The 20,074-nt window shown below is 43.7% G+C and overlaps 1 protein-coding gene across 2 annotated transcripts in view; it reads right to left on the bottom strand.

Moving 5' to 3' along the window:
• Window positions 1-20,074, bottom strand: part of LOC122935859 (WD repeat and coiled-coil-containing protein-like) — a 48,185-nt gene that overhangs the window by 19,511 nt on the left and 8,600 nt on the right. The window contains exon 1 of one of the 2 annotated variants that reach the window (XM_044291768.1): window positions 17,516-18,412. The exons of the other annotated variant lie outside the window; for it this stretch is intronic. The gene's annotated coding sequence lies outside the window, so the exon portion shown is untranslated. Of the gene's footprint in view, window positions 1-17,515; window positions 18,413-20,074 lie in introns of those variants that run through there. 2 annotated transcript variants of the gene reach the window in all.

Here is a 20,074-nt window from a genome sequence, read left to right as displayed (position 1 = left end):
GCGAATCCTTTGCGGGTAATCCGCTACGTGAAAGAGAGCCAAGCCCCGTTCCGGACAGCAGAGACACGGAGCAAAATCACTTTGGCAACTTTATCTCACAGCGATTGTGTAGTAAAAAGATCACAGGGAGGCAAAGAGAATTATCAATCATGTTAGTGCTGCGTGTCTCTGCTGTCCGGAACGGGGCTTGGCTCTCTTTCACTCAGCAGATTACCCAAAACGTCTCCACTTGTATGAAAGAGCCCTTAGTGTAAAGAAAATCTAACACCTCTTTGTAAAAATAGGGGGTGTGGGGGCATTCCAAAGTTTGCACTGGGGCCCATAACACTCTAGTTACAGTATAATCTATACACCATGCAGTACACCATACAGTATAAAACCTACACTGTGGGGTTATTGTGTATATTGTACGGCATGGTGTATGGATTATACTGTGTACAGCATGGTGTATGAACTATACTGTATATTGTATGGGATGGGGTATGGATTTTATAATGCATTCTGTACTGCATGGTGTAGGGGTAAGGGTCCATTCACACGTCAGCAATTCTGTTCTGCATTTTGCAGAACGGAATTGCAAACCCATTCATTTCTATGGGGACACACTATGTCCTGCCCGCATCCACAATTACGTTCCTGAAAAAATAGAACATTTCATATTCTTGTCCGCAATTGCGGACAAGAAAAGGCATTTTCTATATAGTGTCGGCGATGTGCGGTCCGCAAAATGCGGAACGCACATTGCCAGTGTTAGTGTTTTGTGCGGATCTGCAAAACACATATGGAGATCCGGGAGGGGGGGGGCCCATAATTTTTTTTTGCTATGGGGCCCAGTCATTTCTAGCTACGCCCCTGAGAGTCCCCCTTTATATATGCCATGTTCTTATCCACAGAGACCACCAAAGTCCTGCTCCATGTTTTCATCATCTCTCGCCTTGACTACTGCAACACCATCCTACCTGGTATTCCACTAACTCGACTCTCACCTTTCCAGTCTATCATGAATGCTGCTGCGAGACTTGTTTACTCCTCTTCACCTACTGCTCCTCTCTGAAAATCTCTACACTGACTCCCAAAATGTCCAGAGAATCAAATTTTAAGTGTTGTGCCTTGTTTTTAAATCAATCCACAACTCCCATCATTGTTACATCTCCAACGTTGTACATAAATATACCCCTAACCGAGCCACCAGCTCTTTTAATGATGTCCCGGTTTATAACATCATCACATGCAGGCCCATCACACGCAGCTTCAAGACTTCTCTGGGGCCCCCCTACTCTCTGAAAGTCACTCCCTTGTCCAATTAGTTTCAAAAACTTCCAACGAAGCTTGAAAACCCCCTACTCAGTCTGGCCTACTCATCTTCTTATTCCTAAAGTTCCATACAGACAGAGCAATGATCACGTGACCGGTAAGTGACAAACGATAGTTGCGCGCGGCTCACGCGATCATTGTGACCCACATCATCCTACGCTATCACTAGTGACTGTCGGTCCGCAGCGAACATCTGTGTTCGCTGCCAGTTGAACACATGTGGGCTGCCATCATTAGTAAAGGTAGACTCACCTGTGTGAAGCCGTCCGGCGATGCACAGGTGAGCCCTTACCTGTGCCTGTCCTGGTAGCCGGTCTGAAGACCGGCTGCCGGAACTCCGACACCGCGATGGCCACGCAAGGCGCTTCATTCCGATGAAGGCCCCCGGCGGCTGTTCTCGGAACTTCCCTGCTCCCCGTGACTGTATCTGTATTCATCGTGATGACGCGCCTAGGGACAGGTAAACGGTGTGGCTGTTCGCTATCCGTGGAGGACAGCGAACAGCCATCACTAGCGTGGGACCATATCCTAGGGATCGCTGACGCCGGAGAGATCCATGGTTGTGGCGCCCGCGACTTGTTGTCATCGTGCGAGCATCACGGGGGAAGCGCCGCAGAGGAGCTTAACATCACCAGCTCGCCAGTTCCATCTCCCCTACCCATTGTATACTCTCTTCCCCAACATCTTACATTGTGAGCCCCATTTTATTGTACAGCGCTCCGTTGTATGTTGGAGCTTAGTATATAAAATACAATAGCCTCACACCCACAGGAACACTGCACCACAATAAATACAGTTTGTAATTTAGGGAGTGAAAAAACAAACACATAAATATATTGCGTATTCGTAAATAAATTGACTTGACTTTAGCTATTTATAATTGTCATAAAAATATGTTGTTATATTGCAGCCATGGAGAAGTATGATGATGTTTACAACCTGCTTCTGAGCGGTTCATATCCACAAGGATTTAACAAGTCACAGCGACAGAGTCTAAGACGTCATGCATCAAAATTTCACCTCCTAGGTCTGTATTTCAATTACTTGGTTAAGATGGGGACAGGCTGGGGGTGTGAGAATATTTGTTAATCATTGTCAATATTTGTATGCTGTCATAATACAGAGGATGAAGTCTATTATGGATCCAAGAGGAGAGTTCTAAGAACCCAAATAGAGGCAATGAAATTGTTCAAAAAATTTCATGCATCCCCTATAAGTGGACACTGTGGTGTTACAAAGACCACAATAGCTTTAACCACCCGTTTTTTGGGGGTTGGCATGACTTTGGATATAAAAAGTTATTTTTGTGGCTTTTTTAATATGGTTTGCTCGAGAAAAGGTTTAAAATAGTTTACAATAACACTAAACTATAATAATACTGACATTATATTGTAGAGTTTTATCTTCAAAACACAGATATATTGTGCCAAAATATTTTGATAGTCCCCATAATTTTTTTTTTCTGTTTTTGGGTAGCATTTTGTCTGTGTGAAAATTAAAGGGCACCTAAAGCTATAGAAGCAAAACATGTATCCTTAAATTTAAAAAAAAAAAAAAAAAAAAAAATAACCTGATCAAGATATGCAGTTTTTTAGCTGCTGGTCCCACCCCCGTCTCGAGCGGCCTAGGCCCTTTCAAAAGTTTCTGGGAACCTTTGCAAGGCACGATGGGAGATGAGCCTGTCAATCTCCCGTCGGTGTCCCGCCTCCTCGTCTTTTCCCGTGGTTTACTGCTCACCATTCACTATGAATGGCAAGGGGTGGGATCACAGTGTGTTTACCTCGCAATCCCGCCCTTTCTCATTCACAGTGAATGGTGAGCGAAGACCACGGAAAAAGCCGAAGACAAGGAGGCCGGACCACGATGGGAGAGTGACACATCGATGGATCCAAGGTGGCGTCGTCCAGGGGCACGAAGACCGGACAGTACGGAGGGGTGGAGGGGGCAGCGGAAAATAGGGACCAAGCAGTTATGTTTTATATGTATTTTATGTGTGTGTGTTATGGTGTTATTTGTTTTATTTTTACTTTTAGTTGCCCTTTAAGACAATTTGGAAAGCAGATCTGGTTGCATTATGGCATTATGAAAGCGTTATAAAAGACAATACAAATGTTTTATGATTGCAGGTTTCCGAAGTTTGGGAACTTATTGGGATAGATCGAACATGTCCTTTCCCAGTAACTTCAAATGGTAATCAATACATATTGACTGCAACGGATTAATAATAAAAATGGGTTGAAGCATATCCTTTAAAAACTAAATCTGCTGTGGAAGTGGCTCAGAATTTATGCAGTATGTTCTATAGGCGTGGATGCCCGAAGAGGATTTTATCTGATCAAGGCAGAGAATTTGTTACTGAAGTAAGTTACTGCTTTGAATGGGGGATTTAGGTTATTATTATTATTTAAGCGCCATTCCTTCCATAGCGCTGTACATACGAGAAGAGGTATACATACATAATACAGACAATTGCACTAATCATAAACAAGACGAGTTACAAACTGGTAGAGAAGGAGAGAGGGCCCTAGAAACATTGTAGTTCTTCCATAAAGACTGATTGTATTTGTCCTTTTCAAACCTGCTCTCAGAGCCTTAAAAAGTTATTTACTACACTTTGTCTTTTCCAGATCAATTTTACATTATGCAGAATTCTGCAAATAGAACGTTGTATGTCTGTGGCATATCATCCCCAAACCAATGGCTTGGATGAAAAAACTAATGATAATATAAAGCGGTAAAAATATTACATTAACGTAACCTTTGGAAATTATTTATTTATCCATCAGTATAGTTGATTATATTTCTTTGCCTTTTTAGAGCCCTTCCAAAAATAGTGAACAATCAGCAAAATGATTGGGATGTGTTTCTAGATGCCACCCTTTTTTCACTACGGTCCAAAATATCCATACAGGGACCAAATTTAGTCAATTTTTTCTGCTCTATGGGAGAGAGGCAGTATCAACTGAACTTCCTGTAAGAAATACATGTTTTATAAAAAATTAATCAAAAAGATTTCTAGACTCATTTTTCCCCTCTCACCCACCACCCCTCGAAATGGCCTACATGATATCAGGTTGTGGGTTTCCGAATGTGGCTTCATCAACTTCTGATGTCTTATGAAAGTTGTCCGGACTCAGCTGTCACTGCGGAGAGGGGATGGACTGCTCCCAGCCAACATAGCTATAGTAGGCACTGACCTCCTTTTCTCATTAAGACCACACTCAGAGAATGCAGATACCGCACGATTATGTATTGCTCTACGTTTAAGCCCACCAGGTAGGTGAAACGCATAAGAGGGGACCTCCGAGTCAGATGGAGTTGTATGTGATGGTTTGATAATAAACTTTTTAGACTTTTACAAAACTGTGCGGAACTTTCGTATGGACTATAGGGATGCACAGAAAGCTAGAGATGGATTAAAGGAGAGTTCAAGCACCAGAGTCCAAGCATAATCAGTAGCCATAGGGGAAGTCTGTGGAGACTCAGATGTATTGAACATGCGGTGAGTGCGGATTTACATTAATGGGCAAGTCATACAGCAGGATTACCCTGAAGGAAAGCGGACTGTGGTGTTGTACACTTACATAAGCAGTTATGGAAAGGTGCCACATCAGGACAGTTCAATGCAAACATTTTTTATTTTTTTGGAGATAGTCCTTTCAGATTGTGCCCAAAGTAAAGGTCCACAAAGGATAATATAGAATGGTTTTTGAAAGGTGTTGGTATATCCATCCATAGGTTATTTATTATTCAAAATATACAATTTCTGGAATAGAACTTAAAAGTTTTAGTATACTTCAGAATGTTCATAACTATTGTGCTTAGCAACATGTAATGGAGATCTTTATTCTTATTTTTCCCCCCTAATTTTGTCCTGACTACAATGTAAAACAAATACTCTCTTTCACTTTAGCTTGCTTCAATTATTTTGCCAAAGGAGCAAGATTATACAGGTTTTTTTCAGTCAAAATTAGAACAAAGTAAACAGGTCAGGGCCAAAGTTGATTACAATATGCAATATTCCCAAGAAAGACAAAATGAGGCACATATAAAGAAGGTTCTTAAAAAATATAGTAATCTAATGTACACAATTGGGGATGAAGTACTCCTTTACAATATGAGGAAGAAGGGGAGAAAGGGTGGAAGAATGGAGGCAGACTTCTCTGGCTCATACACAATTACAGAAATCAAGAGCAAAAATGTTAAACTGTGCAATGAAAGTGGTGAGGAATTGAAGACTTCATTCAACATTTCACATCTGAAACCCTATAAAAGATCTTTACTGCCCCTGAATGACAAAGACATCCCTGAACAAAAACTGGAAGAAATAAGTGGTGTGTTGAGAAAAGAAAGGTCTTCTGAGATAACGTCAACTAATCTTGAAGAGGTTTTACCTCTGCAACATACGTTGTCAGTAAGTAGTGAAAGTCAAGAAATCGAAGATTTGACGCAGCAAATTGTCAACTGTGCCGAATGTTGTGACATGGAGGAAAAAAAAGCTTTGGTGGATCAATGTGACCACAGAGAAGCCAAAGGTGTTTTATTTTCATGAACAGAGGCCCCGTTGGCCCTGTTTTTTTAATAGAACTTATGGTTAGTACACACTTGTGGAAAAAGAATCATATAAACTTTTACTATATAGTGGCAATATAATGTGCACGAGTTTCTTCCGTTTTCGAAATGTGGTACCCAGAAAACCACAAGCTCTCTTAGCTCTCTTTTCCGAGTACAGTGATAATGTGAGCATGCACACTGATAATCTCTGCAGAATTTCATGCGCCCTTTACAAACCCTATAATTTTGTCTTGACCTGGCAAAAAAACCAAATTGGTCTGTGTGAACGAGCTGAGCGTTCAAATTTCGGTAAGGTGAGAAAAATACACATTATATAACAAATACTTTTGAGCCAAAAGTAGAAATTTGTACGCATTTTTTGCCCTTGTGTACACAGCATTAGGTGTTGGCCCTAAAAATTATTTGATGTGAACATGACAGCATTCCAATGCTAACTTAATATTTTTTATTTATTTTTTAAGTAAAAAGCCTTTGGAGCAAGAAAGATACAGGTCGCCTGGAGGCAATAATTGGCTGGTATAAGCTCGATGATAAATTTTAGAGCCCTTGAAAACAGCAACTGGTTGACAGATGAAGTAAGAAATTGGGCTTACAGTACTTAACTATATTGTTTTTTTGCAATTATTTTTTGCATTTTCTAACCCAAAGTAAGGATGCGTTTTCGGAACATTTGTTGTGCATTTTCGTTCACAGAAACCCATCTACCATATGAGCGCATGTGTGTCGCCAGCATTGTTTACTGGGCAATTCAGGCGTTTTGGAAAGGGGAGATGTAGCAATTTTATTTTTATAATCGATCTATTTAGGTTTATTTTTAACTCCTAAAAATAGTCTTAAAGGTGAAGGTGACAAATATCTAAAAATTGTTGGTTAAATCTTCTCCTTAATTCCTACCTTCAGATGAAGTTACCAGAGGAATCCATTTGGATTTGTCCTGTTAATACAACAGCACACTGGATAATTTTAGTAAGTCTACAGTACAATCTCATATAGAACTGCCTTAAAGTTTCCTTTAGCTGAAGCTGTTCTTCCTGCTCTTTTTTGGATGTAACCTTAGCATCTAAATCACATTTCCATGATCTAACCATGCTTGAACTGCTCTATATCTTCAGATTGTTCTTTTAACAAAGAAAACGTTATTGCTAAAGGATCCCATAGGAAACGAGGACAAATACAAGAGGAGATTTATCTGTAACTGGAGGTAAGTGAAATTGTATTTGCCGTGTAGAATTTTTATTTTAGACGTGCTTAAAATATTTATGAATTGTCCAGGAACTTTCTAATAAATAGAGGCTGTCCAAGCACGGGGAAGAAATGGACAGTTAATACTTTGGAGCATGAGTTGCAAATAGATGGCAGTAGCTGTGGTGTCCTAATACTAAAGGTAATGAAGTCTTATTTCATTTAAATGTACTGAATATTTAAATTAATTCATCTGTATTCTCTTTATTGTCTGCGCATTATGCAGCATTTACAACAATTTACTTTACTAATGCTTTTTGTATTTTTTTTAGTTTTCATCTTGCCTTTCTCTCTTCTTCACTTTCCTGTCACATACCCTGTGTCCATGACTTTCTGTACCTCATAAACCTTAATATCAATATTTTCCTATTTCAACTGTGTTTGGAGGAAAATACACTTTTTGTGGCGGTGTATGTTTTCTTGACTTTGGCAAACTGATCATTTTTTGGGCAGAACATTTCCTTGAGGCGGGTTTAATCTGCAATGTGAAAACATCATCAGAAGAGATCATGAAAGCGAGGATGCAGATTGCCTGTACATTAGTGGCATACACAGGTCAGTACCCTATTGATCAGCTATATATGACCTGGAAAAATATGTTACGATTTCAAAATCTACTTGATCTCTTTTACTTTCATAGGAAATGTTGATGACTATTGTACTAAGTGCAGCACAAAACGTCTAACAAGAACAAGCACAATATACACTCACCTAAAGAATTATTAGGAACACCTGTTCTATTTCTCATTAATGCGATTATCTAGTCAACCAATCACATGGCAGTTGCTTCAATGCATGTAGGGTTGTGGTCCTGGTCAAGACAATCTCCTGAACTCCAAACTGAATGTCAGAATGGGAAAGAAAGGTGGGCTACAACAGCAGAAGACCCCACCGGGTACCACTCATCTCCACTACAAATAAGAAAAAGAGGCTACAATTTGCACAAGCTCACCAAAATTGGACTGTTGAAGACTGGAAAAATGTTGCCTGGTCTGATGAGTCTCGATTTCTGTTGAGACATTCAAATGGTAGAGTCCGAATTTGGCGTAACCAGAATGAGAACATGTATCCATCATGCCTTGTTACCACTGTGCAGGCTGGTGGTGGTGGTGTAATGGTGTGGGGGATGTTTTCTAGGCACACTTTAGGACCCTTAGTGCCAATTGGCCATCGTTTAAATGCCACGGGCTACCTGAGCATTGTTTCTGACCATGTCCATCCCTTCATGACCACCATGTACCCATCCTCTGATGGCTACTTCCAGCAGGATAATGCACCATGTCACAAAGCTCGAATCATTTCAAATTGGTTTCTTGAACATGACAATGAGTTCACTGTACTAAAATGGCCCCCACAGTCACCAGATCTCAACCCAATAGAGCATCTTTGGGATGTGGTGGAACGGGAGCTTCGTGCCCTGGATGTGCATCCCTCAAATCTCCATCAACTGCAAGATGCTATCCTATCAATATGGGCCAACATTTCTAAAGAATGCTATCAGCACCTTGTTGAATCAATGCCACGTAGAATTAAGGCAGTTCTGAAGGCAAAAGGGGGTCCAACACTGTATTAGTATGGTGTTCCTAATAATTCTTTAGGTGAGTGTATATGGCGAGCAATGTGTAAAAACAAACTTGTCTCATGCACATGTATAGGCGCGGCAGACGCCGCATTTGTGTGAGGGGAGGCGCCAGCGGCAGCTACAAAAGGTGGGAGCAGTGAGCTCCGAAACGATGCGGTCTTCAGCTCATCTCAGCACTTCCATGACGTCACTTCCGGGGCTCTTCTGCGCAGGCGTCGGCGTGGAGCGCGACTTCCCCGAAACTTCCTCCGGTGGGTAAGTATAAGGCGGTCAGCCTAGGTGAGCGGCGGTACAACGGTACACACGGAGGGTAAGTGGGGGGGGGGCGAGACAGCGCAGGCCACAACGCGCATACGGCCATACTCACCGGCAGGTAGCTTGATCACCGGCACGCACGCCCAGTCCTTTCGGCGCATCAACTCGCCTCTTTACATATTTTCATTTGCAGGTTGTCGCAAGCGGTCAGATCGACATCTTCACAGGAGTGCTTGTTGTGTGTGTCATAAGGTATTGTCTGGGGATGGTAGGGTCGTGGCACCAATTAATCTGGGACTCTATCATTCAAGAATACTCTCTTTTTACATGGCGGCAGTCTTAGTGCTAATTTTCAAGTTAAAACAAAAAATAAAAAATTCTAGGGGGGGTCTAGGGGAGAGAGAAAGAAATGCCGGCGATGGTGACATTACCCTGTTGCATGACAGTTCCACATAGGGGTCAATTCCGTAGGGGGGCAGCACAGCTTCGGGTCCTCCATACCAACCATTGGTACCCCCTCTTCACAGGGGCGCTAGTTCTGCATCACCATCACTTGGCAGTCTGATATCTCCGTCTGTCATCACATGGTAACTAAGTACGCTTCGCGCACAGGTCCGTCACGCCTTCGGATCCAAAAATCAAGTCCTGTCATGTCTTCAGGCACCATAAGTCCATCACGCACTCAGGACACGATTTAAGTCCTGTCACGTCTGCAGGCAAACGTCAGTCCCACACGATCTTGAACACGATTTAAGTCCTGTCACGTCCACAGGCAAAGACGGTCCTTCACGTCCTAAGGACTCAGCTTAAGTCCTGTCACGACTACAGGCGCATAAAAAAAAAAAAACGCCATACCATCAGTTCATGTCACGTCGCATCCATTGCAGTTGATACCTGGGTCACCCCACTCACCATGTTCCATGTCACCACCTAGTACGGGCGCACAATTGGTAGAACTTCACAGGTGATTAGTTCCCGGGCACACTAGTGCATGCATGAGGGCTACATTCGGGCAACAGGGCCTTTATGTCTCACAATGTTTTAGATGGAACCATCACAGGATCAAAGGAGCCAAGGCACGGTCGATTCCCAGCGAAGTCTTGATCTACTGTCTGAGAGGGATCACTCCCATTCCCTCAGATCCTGGACCATTCCAAAACTATCAGCAGAACTCCTGCGAAGAGGCATCCCTTTTCCCGCATCGGCCAGGAAGGCCGAACTGTTTCGTCTCCTACAGGCGGAGTCGGGCCCCAGCCAAGACGTGGTCACCATGAACACCATACAAACTTCTATCAGTCAGCTGCACGCAGCCATCAATAACATGGCCTCTTCCATGTCCAGCTTTCAGGCCAGACTCGAGGTCATCGAAAGCAGGCCATCCAATCCCACTGATGACAGTCAGGGTCCGGTGGTTCCATCTACTTCCGCCGGCACGGTGTCCAATTTCCCCAGCATAATCCCGTCTCACTTCATTCCTGCTAATCTGAGGAAAGACATTCTAGATAAGGACATTACTAATAGCCACCCACGAGGTACCAGACAACAAAACGATCGCATGCGGCGAAGTGTCTGTCATATTGAAATCGAGAGACAACCGATTGAACAGGAAGCTCAGTGTCACCGAATTCGTTCTAGCTTTCAGCTTATATAGAGACGTTATATGCTCAGTGCCCCCAACACGCAGAGAAGAGCTAGATCTGTACCTCTATAAGGTGGTGGACCTTGGTCACAAGTACGGGGGCACCGCCTTTTACGAATATCATTGTTCGTTCTCCGCCAAAGCGTCCGCCTTACTCGCCCAGTTCCAGCATACCGTGGATTGGGCAGTCGTGGACACTGAGCTGTTCTGTCGACACTTCGCCGGGCTGAAATCGCAGGCATGTGTCAATTGCGGGTCTTATTCCCATTCAGAAGAATGGTGTACCAATGCCAGCGCGCGGCAAGACTTTCCCATCCCTAAAAACTCCCCGGATGCATTTCAGTCCAAAACAGCCACGGGGGTGGACAAGTTAGGTCGGCCCATTAGATATTTGGGGAAGTCGCAGATCTGCAACAATTTTAATGCAGGCAGCTGCTTCTACAATCAATGCCGCTTGTTGCATCTTTGCGCAAATTGCTTCAGGGCACACCCCCGCATCGCTTGCCCACAGAAAGGGAACAACCCCGTATGACTACGCGTAGTTAATATTGATATGCTTGCGCGTCACTTGTCGGGTCATCCAGACACAGCATGGGTCAATTTTGTAATTGGTGGATGTTCATCAGGTTTTCACACGGGACAGGTTGCTATTCCCCAGGCTTCCTTCGAATGTAGGAACCTGCAATCTGCCTTAAACAACCCGAGGTGGTGTCGCAGCTGATTCAGGCTGAGCTAGGCAAGGGATACCTCATTGGTCCATTCATCAAACCCCCGTTTGAAACCTTCAGGATCAACCACATAGGGGTAGTCACTGGGAAGTTTTCTAATAAAAAAAGGACTGATTTATGACTTGTCAGCGCCCCATTCTTTATCCACGCCTAGTCTCAACTCGCTCATTCCAGCCAAAGAATTTTCGATGAAATATTCCTCCATAGACTAAGCCATCCAAGTCATTCTGTCCTTAGGTAAACAAGCATGGCTATCCAAAGCTGACATCACGGATGCCTTTAAACTCCTCCCTATATCACCTCAGTTATGGCAGTGGCACGGAGTCAAATGGGAGGGTAGTTATTATTTCGCCAACAAGTTAACATTTGGGTCTAGATCTAGTCCATGGCTTTTTGATCAATTCGCCAAGTGCCTGCACTGGATCTTGCAGCACAAATTCCATGCATGCCACGTCATACATTACTTAGATGATTTCCTGCTGATCGAACCCCAGTCCCGATCGCCTGTTGACCTCAATACTCTGATACGGGTTTTCAGGGAACTTCACGTACCTGCGGCTGGGGGGGGGGGTCACGTCCAGAGTCAATCTGCAAAGTGTCTTAGGGATGCTCAATTTTGCCATGAGGATCATCCTCCAGGGTAGATCATTAATCTCCAGACTCCTTCGCTTGTTGCCCGAGGCAGCAGATCAAAATTCGATCATTCATCTCGATCACCAGGCCAAGGCAGATCTGGTAATGTGGGATCAGTTCTTGACACACTGGAACGGAGTCTCATTATTCATACCCATGGTCTCCAACAACTCTCCTGTCGTACACACAGACGCCTCATCATCGGTTGGGTTTGCGGCAATTTATGGTGGGCACTGGATATCTAGCGCATGGCCGGCCGAGGTATCCAGCATCCCGGGGTTTTCAGGGTCATCGCCTCTATTCGAGATTTACCCTATAGTCGCAGTAGCGCAGGCCTCGGGTAGTCATTGGTCCAACAAGACAGTACTATTCATTTCTGATAACATATTAGTGGTCGATCTGGTCAACAAAGGGAGATCAGCATCCGGGCAGGTAATGGCGTTCCTAAGGCGCTTCGTGTGGTTGGCATTACAACATCATTTTAACTATGAAGTTGCGCACATTGCCGGGAAGGCAAATTTGGCCGCAGATGCCTTGTCAAGACTTAGCATGCAGTCTTTCTTCCAGGTTTCTCCAGACGCAGACCCATTCCCGACTCCAACACCAGCTTACAACCTCCTCCACATGGATTGAGGCACCACTTGGAAGTGGCTAGGTCCCTCATTAATCAGTCACTGTCCAAAAACACGCAGAGGAATTACAACACGGCCTGGGGACACTTCATCACGTTCCAACGCCTATTTCCACAATCTCACTTAGACCATGTGTCTTACATCCTAGCATTCATAGCATACTGCCACAAGACTCTCAGACTGTCCCATAGCACAATCAAATTATACCTAACCGGCATTTCTGGTACAGCATGTACCCCGACAGACCATCGTTATTTTTGGCACACCCCATCAAAGCCATCCTAAAGGGGATTCTATGTACAACGGTCAGACCCAAGGCGTCACGGGAACCCATCACAGGAGAAATGTTCAAATCCCTGTCTCACATGCTAGACAACGAGCCTTTCGGACACCATACCAGTCTACTCATCAAGACAGCGATATATCTCAGCTTCTACGGTTGCGAATTCACATGCTCTGGCTCCTCCCCTGGTTACCTCCAGAAGGGACATCTCGTCCAGGTGGGTTCCTTATTCTCACTCTCCCTACAGCATTCTATAACGGCGCGGCCGGGGGAAACCGTAAAAGTGAGATATTTCCCCACCGGGAATGCCTGGTGCCTGGTAGCGGTCCTACGGGAATGGTCTGACACCATCATACAGGCCCCGGCTCAGTCTCCCCTACTAGCTCCTGGCTCCGTTCCCCTCAATATTCAAGTTTTTCTAAAGCATGTACGGATCCTCCTCCCCAAGCTGAAGGTAAACCCGCGGTCAATCATGGGGCATTCATTTAGGATAGGCGCGGCTCCGAAAGCATCAACAAATGGCACCCCGGCACACATCATAAAGAAACTAGGTCGTTGGCAGTCCTCATGCTGTACCAGGTACATTCCTAATCCACGCTCCGAAATGTCTAGTGCTTTCCAGAAGTTATTACTGTAAGTCCGTAACATGAGTCCTTTGTACCATCCGGGTCTCACTCGTCATTTTTGGCCCCTTTAGGCTATCCTCACATAAGCAGTTCCGCCACACCCCCACTGCTAAGGTTAGGGCTCATTATCTGCTAGCCGATCCGATCACAAGTATAGGCGGGGCAGACACTGCATTTGTGTGAGGGGAGGTGCCAGCGGCAGCTACAAAAGGTGGGAGCAGTGAGCTCTGAAACGACGCGGTCTTCAGCTCATCTCACCCTCCCACCCACAGCCCTCAACTCACATATCCTCCTCCTAAGGTGGCCCCCTTTAGGCTATCCTCACATAAGCAGTTCCGCCACACCCCCACTGCTAAGGTTAGGGCTCATTATCTGCTAGCCGATACGATCACAAATAAACATTTGTCAGTCATCATGCAGGAAAAAAGTACTCAAAAACAGTTTTCATAAATTAACTTTGTTTATATAAAATCCCAAAAAGGGGGCAACGTAAAACCTTGTGAAAAAAAGTTTATAAATTCATGACCCGTATATATTTTAGAGAATGTGTTCAATCTGTCAGAACAGGATAGAAAGATCCTTACCAAGTTGGAGTGTGTGTAATGTGTGAGGATAGGGTACTTAAAACCACTGTTTTAGTAAATATATTCAAACTAATTGTGTGCTATGCCAACTTTTGACCAAATACTTACTAGTCTTCACATCACTCCACAACAATTCTCAGAATGAACAGTTGTACTTGTTTTCTTTTAAAGTGTAAGATTTGAGAATGTTGTAAAATAAATGCTGCTTTTGGCCTCATGCACACGACCGTTATGTGCATCCGCGGCCGTTGTTCCGTTTTTTTCCGCGGACCCATTGACTTTCAATGGATCCGTGGAAAAATCTGAAAATGCTCCGTTTGGCATCCGCGTCCGTGTTGCCAGTCCGTGAAAAAAATAAGACCTGTCCTATTTTTTTCATGGACAATGGTTCACGGACCCATTCAAGTCAATGGGTCCGTGAAAAATCACGGCTGCACACAAGATTGTTATCCGCGTCCGTGATCCGTGTCCGTTTTTTCCTATAATTTAAAAGGCAAACTTGACTTAGATTTTTTTTTTAATTTTTCATGTCCGTGGATCCTACAAAAATCAAGGAAGACCCACGGAAGAAAAAACGGACACGGAAAACACAACGGAAACCGTTTTTGCGGACTGCAAAAAAAAACGTCTGTGTGCATGAGGCCCTTGTATGTAACAAATGTGTCTGTGCATGGTTTCAAAGCCTATAATAGATTTCATTTTTCTATTTTAGGTGCAATGTGACAGATGCAATCGATGGACCCATGTTGAATGTGCACCTGCACTGAAGGACACAGAGCAACCCTTCTTTTGTGAGAAATGTAATTGAGGGGTGGCATGCATGGTCCTCAATCGGACAGGACTCTGCGGACAGATCTTCCCTCTGACAGTTTCTATGCCTCAGATAAGGAAGACCCCCCCCCCCCCCAATTAAAACGACTTTGCACGTGGCCAAACAAGTTTTTTACTTTTACCTTGTTATTTGTTATGGGAATTTGTAATAAAAGAAAGTTTATAGATACATGTGTCCTAATTAATTTCAATCATATAAAGTGTTTTGCAGGATGTAGCAAACATGATGTGATAACTAGTGATGAGCGGCAGGGGTCATATTCGAATTCGCGATATTTCGCGAATATTTTTTAGAATATTCGTTGAATATTCGAAAATTCACGATTTTTTTCTTTAAAAAAAAAAAAATCGGCAAGGTAATGATTGTGTAATATGCGAATTTTCGTATTCAAATTTTTATTGCAAATTTTTCAACTTACAACTATTAGACAAAGATTATAGCACTATATTAGCTAAATTGCTCTATATTCGATTTTTTGAATATTCGCTATATTGCTATAACAGTTTTTTCGAATATTCGCAATATATAGCAATATAGCGAATATTCGAAAAAAAACGAATATAGAGCAATTTAGCTAATATAGTGCTATAATTTTTTTTATAGTTGTAATTTTTTTCCAATCTGAACTTCAGATGAGAAAAAAATTACAACTATTAGACAAAGATTATAGCACTATATTAGCTAAATTGCTCTATATTAGTTTTTTTTTTTTCGAATATTCGCTATATTGCTATAACTTAGTTTTTTCGAATATTTGTAATATTCTAAAACAAGAATATATAGCAATATAGCGAATATTTGAAAAAAACGAATATAGAGCAATTTTGCTAATATAGTGCTATAATCTTCTTTGTCTAAAAGTTGAAAAATTTGCAATAAAAATTTGATTCCGAAAATTCGCATATTACACAATCATTACCTTGCCGATTTTTTCAAAAATAAAAAATATCGGAAAAAAAATATCGAATATTCAAAAATACGAATATATATAACTATATTCGAAATATTCGCGAATTTTCGAAGTACCTATATTCGCAATAAAAATTCGAAATTCGAATATTCGTGATCAACACTAGTGATAACTGAAATGCACCTTTCATGGAACATATCATGGGATGAGATAAGGGTAGGAAAATATCGCAGGATGAATTCTATATAACATGCCAAGATATTTTCCTACCCCACCATCACAGAGTAAGAACATATCACAATCAGGTAGCAAAATAATACAGGGTAGGATACTACATAGGCTAGCCATACACGGTACAATCCCCGTGCGATCGAGTGATTATTTCAGTGAATAATCGCTCGATCGTGGAAAAATGGCAAGTGCCGTTGGATGCAATTGCATGCGATGCGATCGCATCAGACGGACTTTTAGCGAAAAATCGCTCGCACCGAGATCGGACTGGTTGGTAAATCTCGGAGCAATCGTAATAGGAACCCATGTAATGAAATCGCATCGTTTCGCAAAAAGCAATCGCATGTGATTGCATCCGACGGACTTTTAGTGAAAAATCGATCGCACCCAGATTGGGCCGGTTGGTAAATCTCGGTGCGATCATAATAGGAACCCATGTAATGGAATCGCATCAGATCGCGAGCACGGCGCAGCGGTGAATAAAAAAGTTGAGATCATTACTATACTTTCAAAATAGTAAACTAGATACAGCAGTGAATTAAAAAAGTTGAGATCATTATTAAAAAGGGTTACTGAAGAAGTTCAGATTATTAATATACTGTACTTTCAATATAGTAAGGGTAGGAAAATATCATAGGCAGCAATTTACCACATGTATAGCTATGCTATTTTCCTCACACACTTCCCCCTGAAGAAGCCTTGCGTGAAACGTGCGTCGGGGTTGCTGGAGCACTATACAGGTAGTTGGTTTATGGCGTTATAATGATTTACTCAGCGTTGGCTATATATCTATTCTGACTATGTGCACTGGTCACTTTATATGCAGACTTTGGTTTCACTATGTATGATATCATTACCTAGCCTGTATAGCTTTGCCTGATTATATGTATTACTAACATTCTATTTGATTTACATGCACACCTAGTGCTATATCTATATACTCATTTTTGTATCTATTTGCCATTTTTAGTAATTTGGTTGTGCTCCATGTCATTCTGTGTGCTCATTTTTCACCATCCATTGTTTCCTATGTGTTTTAATTGTGATTTGTCTCATATGGAGACACTAATAAAATTTATATATTCATAATACTATTTAGTGCGAGCCCTATTTTCTCTTTTTTGGTGTTTTACCACACGTGCTGGCTCTGCACGGGTACTCACTTTTGTGAGTCATTTTGGTGCTCATTTATTTTCCTACCAAATATAATGGGTGGGGACTTCACTTGTACTGAGCATACTCAGTTCGCTGGGTAGGAAAATATCTCAGAACATCGGCTGCTGCAGAGAGATGTGGCCACTGCACCGCATGAGGAAGGTGGCAGGGACAGCGGTGGTTAAACAATTTGAATGTGGTAGTTGAGCGAGAATGCAAGAGACGTACTGGCTCAATTGATTGAGGTGGGGTTACAGTAAAGCAGTACAGATAGCGGGTGGGCAGTTATCTTACCTCAGCAGCAGTGGTGGGTACAGGAAGTCTTAGCGCCAGGTTCTGGAGATCCTGTTAGTATGGCTCTGCTTCCTACACAACAAGGTAGGCCACAACCGGCTGTTCGCCTGCCTGATAGACTCAGCCCTAGCCCTGAACCTTGGTCAGAGTGCTCAGGAAAGCCTGCCTGTCCTGCACAGATGGAGCAGCAAGCACATAGCTCCTCTGGTTCTGTGCTCTCTGCTGTGAGAGCTGGATGGTAGCTCCAAACCTCAGCAGGAGAGGTCCCGATACAAGCTGCAGCCTGTGCTGTCCCGGCTCTGGTGTCTGGGCTGGTAAGTGGAACAAGTTGTGAGACTCTTTCAGTTGTATCTAGTGATGCCCAACCCCCTCTCCACAGTGACCTCAATGACTCTGTTCCTACACAGATCTCCAGCTCTCCGCTGCCTGTCAGTGTGCAGGCTGTCTTCACTGCTCCTTTCACTGATATTTCCCCTGAGTGCAGGGGAGGGGGGGCGTGGTGAGGAATTAACCCTTGTTATAACAGCTCTGCAGAGCCATATGGGGAGGGCTGTTTTCCACTGTGGAGCCTGTGTTGGGAAGCCTCAGGTGAAGTGTGGCTGCACAGTCAGGCTGTCCAGGTAGCCCCCTGCTGGCTCACAGGTTATTGCATGCCCCCTGCACCAATTCAGGCTAATCATTCTTATGTTATACCTGGTTCACTTGGAGGACTGACTGGTACTGGTGTCCATGATGTAGGCAGCGCAGGTAGTTCCCGTCCCCTTTCCAATTCTTGTGTTGTAGGATCTGAGCAAGCCGAGCAAAAGAGAAGTCATTCCAGAAGAAGCTGTCATAGGAGTTCCCGCAGTGCTTGACGTGGAAGTCATCACCGTTCTTCTCGCAGGAGGTCTCCATCATCTTCGTTTGGGGATTCGTCCTCATCATCCTCTTCTTCAGTTTCTGGCTCAGCTTCTAGTAGCAGGAATCGGAGAAGGTGGAGTACGGGGAGACGCTCAGCGATTGGCAGAGTCCTACCGTAATCTTCCTGTGGCTGGCATTCCTGGTGTGGCACAGTCACCGGCTCCGGCAATCCTTTTCTCAGCCGAGGAATGCCATCTGTCGGTGAGTTGTCTTGTGCACATGCTTGGTGTACTTCAGAAAATTCTCAGGTGGATTTAGGCTGCCTGCACACGAACGCGTGTGCCCTGTTACCATATTGCGGACCCGCAATACACGGGTGCCGTTCCGTGGGCATTCCGCATGCGGACTCATTCACTTGAATGGCTCCGCAAATCCAGATATGCGGAACGGAAGCACGTAACGGAATCCTACGGAAGCACTACAGAGTGCTTCCGTGGAGTTTCGTCCCGTACGTCCATTCCGCAAAAAGATCGAACATGTCCTATCTTTTTGCGGAATGGCCTGATCGCGGACCCATTAAAGTTAATGGGTCCACAAACCGCAGTGGCTGCCCCACGGACAGTATTCGTGCATTGCGGCCCGCAGCACGACTACGGGCGCACACGTTCGTGTGCAGAAGGCCTTAGTGTCGGTGTTAAAAATTGTGGTTGCACAGTTGGAAGGGAGTATGGGTATGGTACTTTCAGCTTTGCCACAGCTTACGAAGAATACCCTGTCTGCCGTCGGATTGTCCATTCGTGATTCAATGTTCTGCGGTGTGTCCCCTCTTGGTACTCACTTGTCTCCTGAAATCAGGTTTTGGATTCGTAAAAACAAGTTTGTTGATATCTGGTCTTTGATTTCGGTTGACCAGGCAACTGTTGACAAGGAGCGCTCCTTTGAGAAAGGGTCTGATAAGACAGTGAAGCCAGCGAAAAGTTCGGTAACTGGTTACAGGGTTTTGCTACCCTGACGCATGCAATTTGCAAGCGTTTTCTGGAAAAACTATCCTGTCCTTTTAAGTCGGGAACCATGGTCTCGGGAGGGTCTCCCGGGGCCGTGGCCCATCGTCCAAATGGAGCCTACTGGCTCTACAATGAAGGTCATTGCCGATTCTTGGCAAACTGTAAATTTAGACACGAGTGCTCCATTTGTGGAGGCACTCACTCCTCTGTGTGTGTTGTTTCTGACGGTCTAGGCAATCTGCCAAAGTAGGTGGCGTGAAAAGGACAGAGAACGCCTGTGAACATTCTCGCAATGGAGAAGTGGTAAAGGTCTACCCCTGGAAGCGAGAGGCAGGGCTCTTAAGTGAAGGGTTTAGTATATTTTTTTTTATTATTCCTCATGAGCTGTCAGTTGCATGGTTTTTATCTGATAATTACGTTCTGTCAACGACCATATTGAGATTGGGAAAAGTTGTGAGACAAGGTTTTGTGTCGACGCGTGGTGGGCCCCTTTAGGGAGCTGCCATATCCTAACCTGTGGGTTTCTCCTCTTCGGCTTGTCCTAAGAAGGAGGAGGGCAAATTTTGATTGATTCATCAATTGTCGTTTCCCAAAGGGGAATCAGTGAATAATGACATCCCAAAAGATGCTGTGGCAGTTTCTTAGACCTCGTTCAATGTTGCGGTATTAGTTGGTCCGTAATGCAATCATGCGTTGTTGGCCAAATCTGAAATAG

Source organism: Bufo gargarizans, chromosome 4 (assembly GCF_014858855.1).
Source record: "Bufo gargarizans isolate SCDJY-AF-19 chromosome 4, ASM1485885v1, whole genome shotgun sequence".
Taxonomy (NCBI): domain Eukaryota; kingdom Metazoa; phylum Chordata; class Amphibia; order Anura; family Bufonidae; genus Bufo; species Bufo gargarizans.
This window is presented reverse-complemented; position numbering and strand designations above follow the sequence as displayed.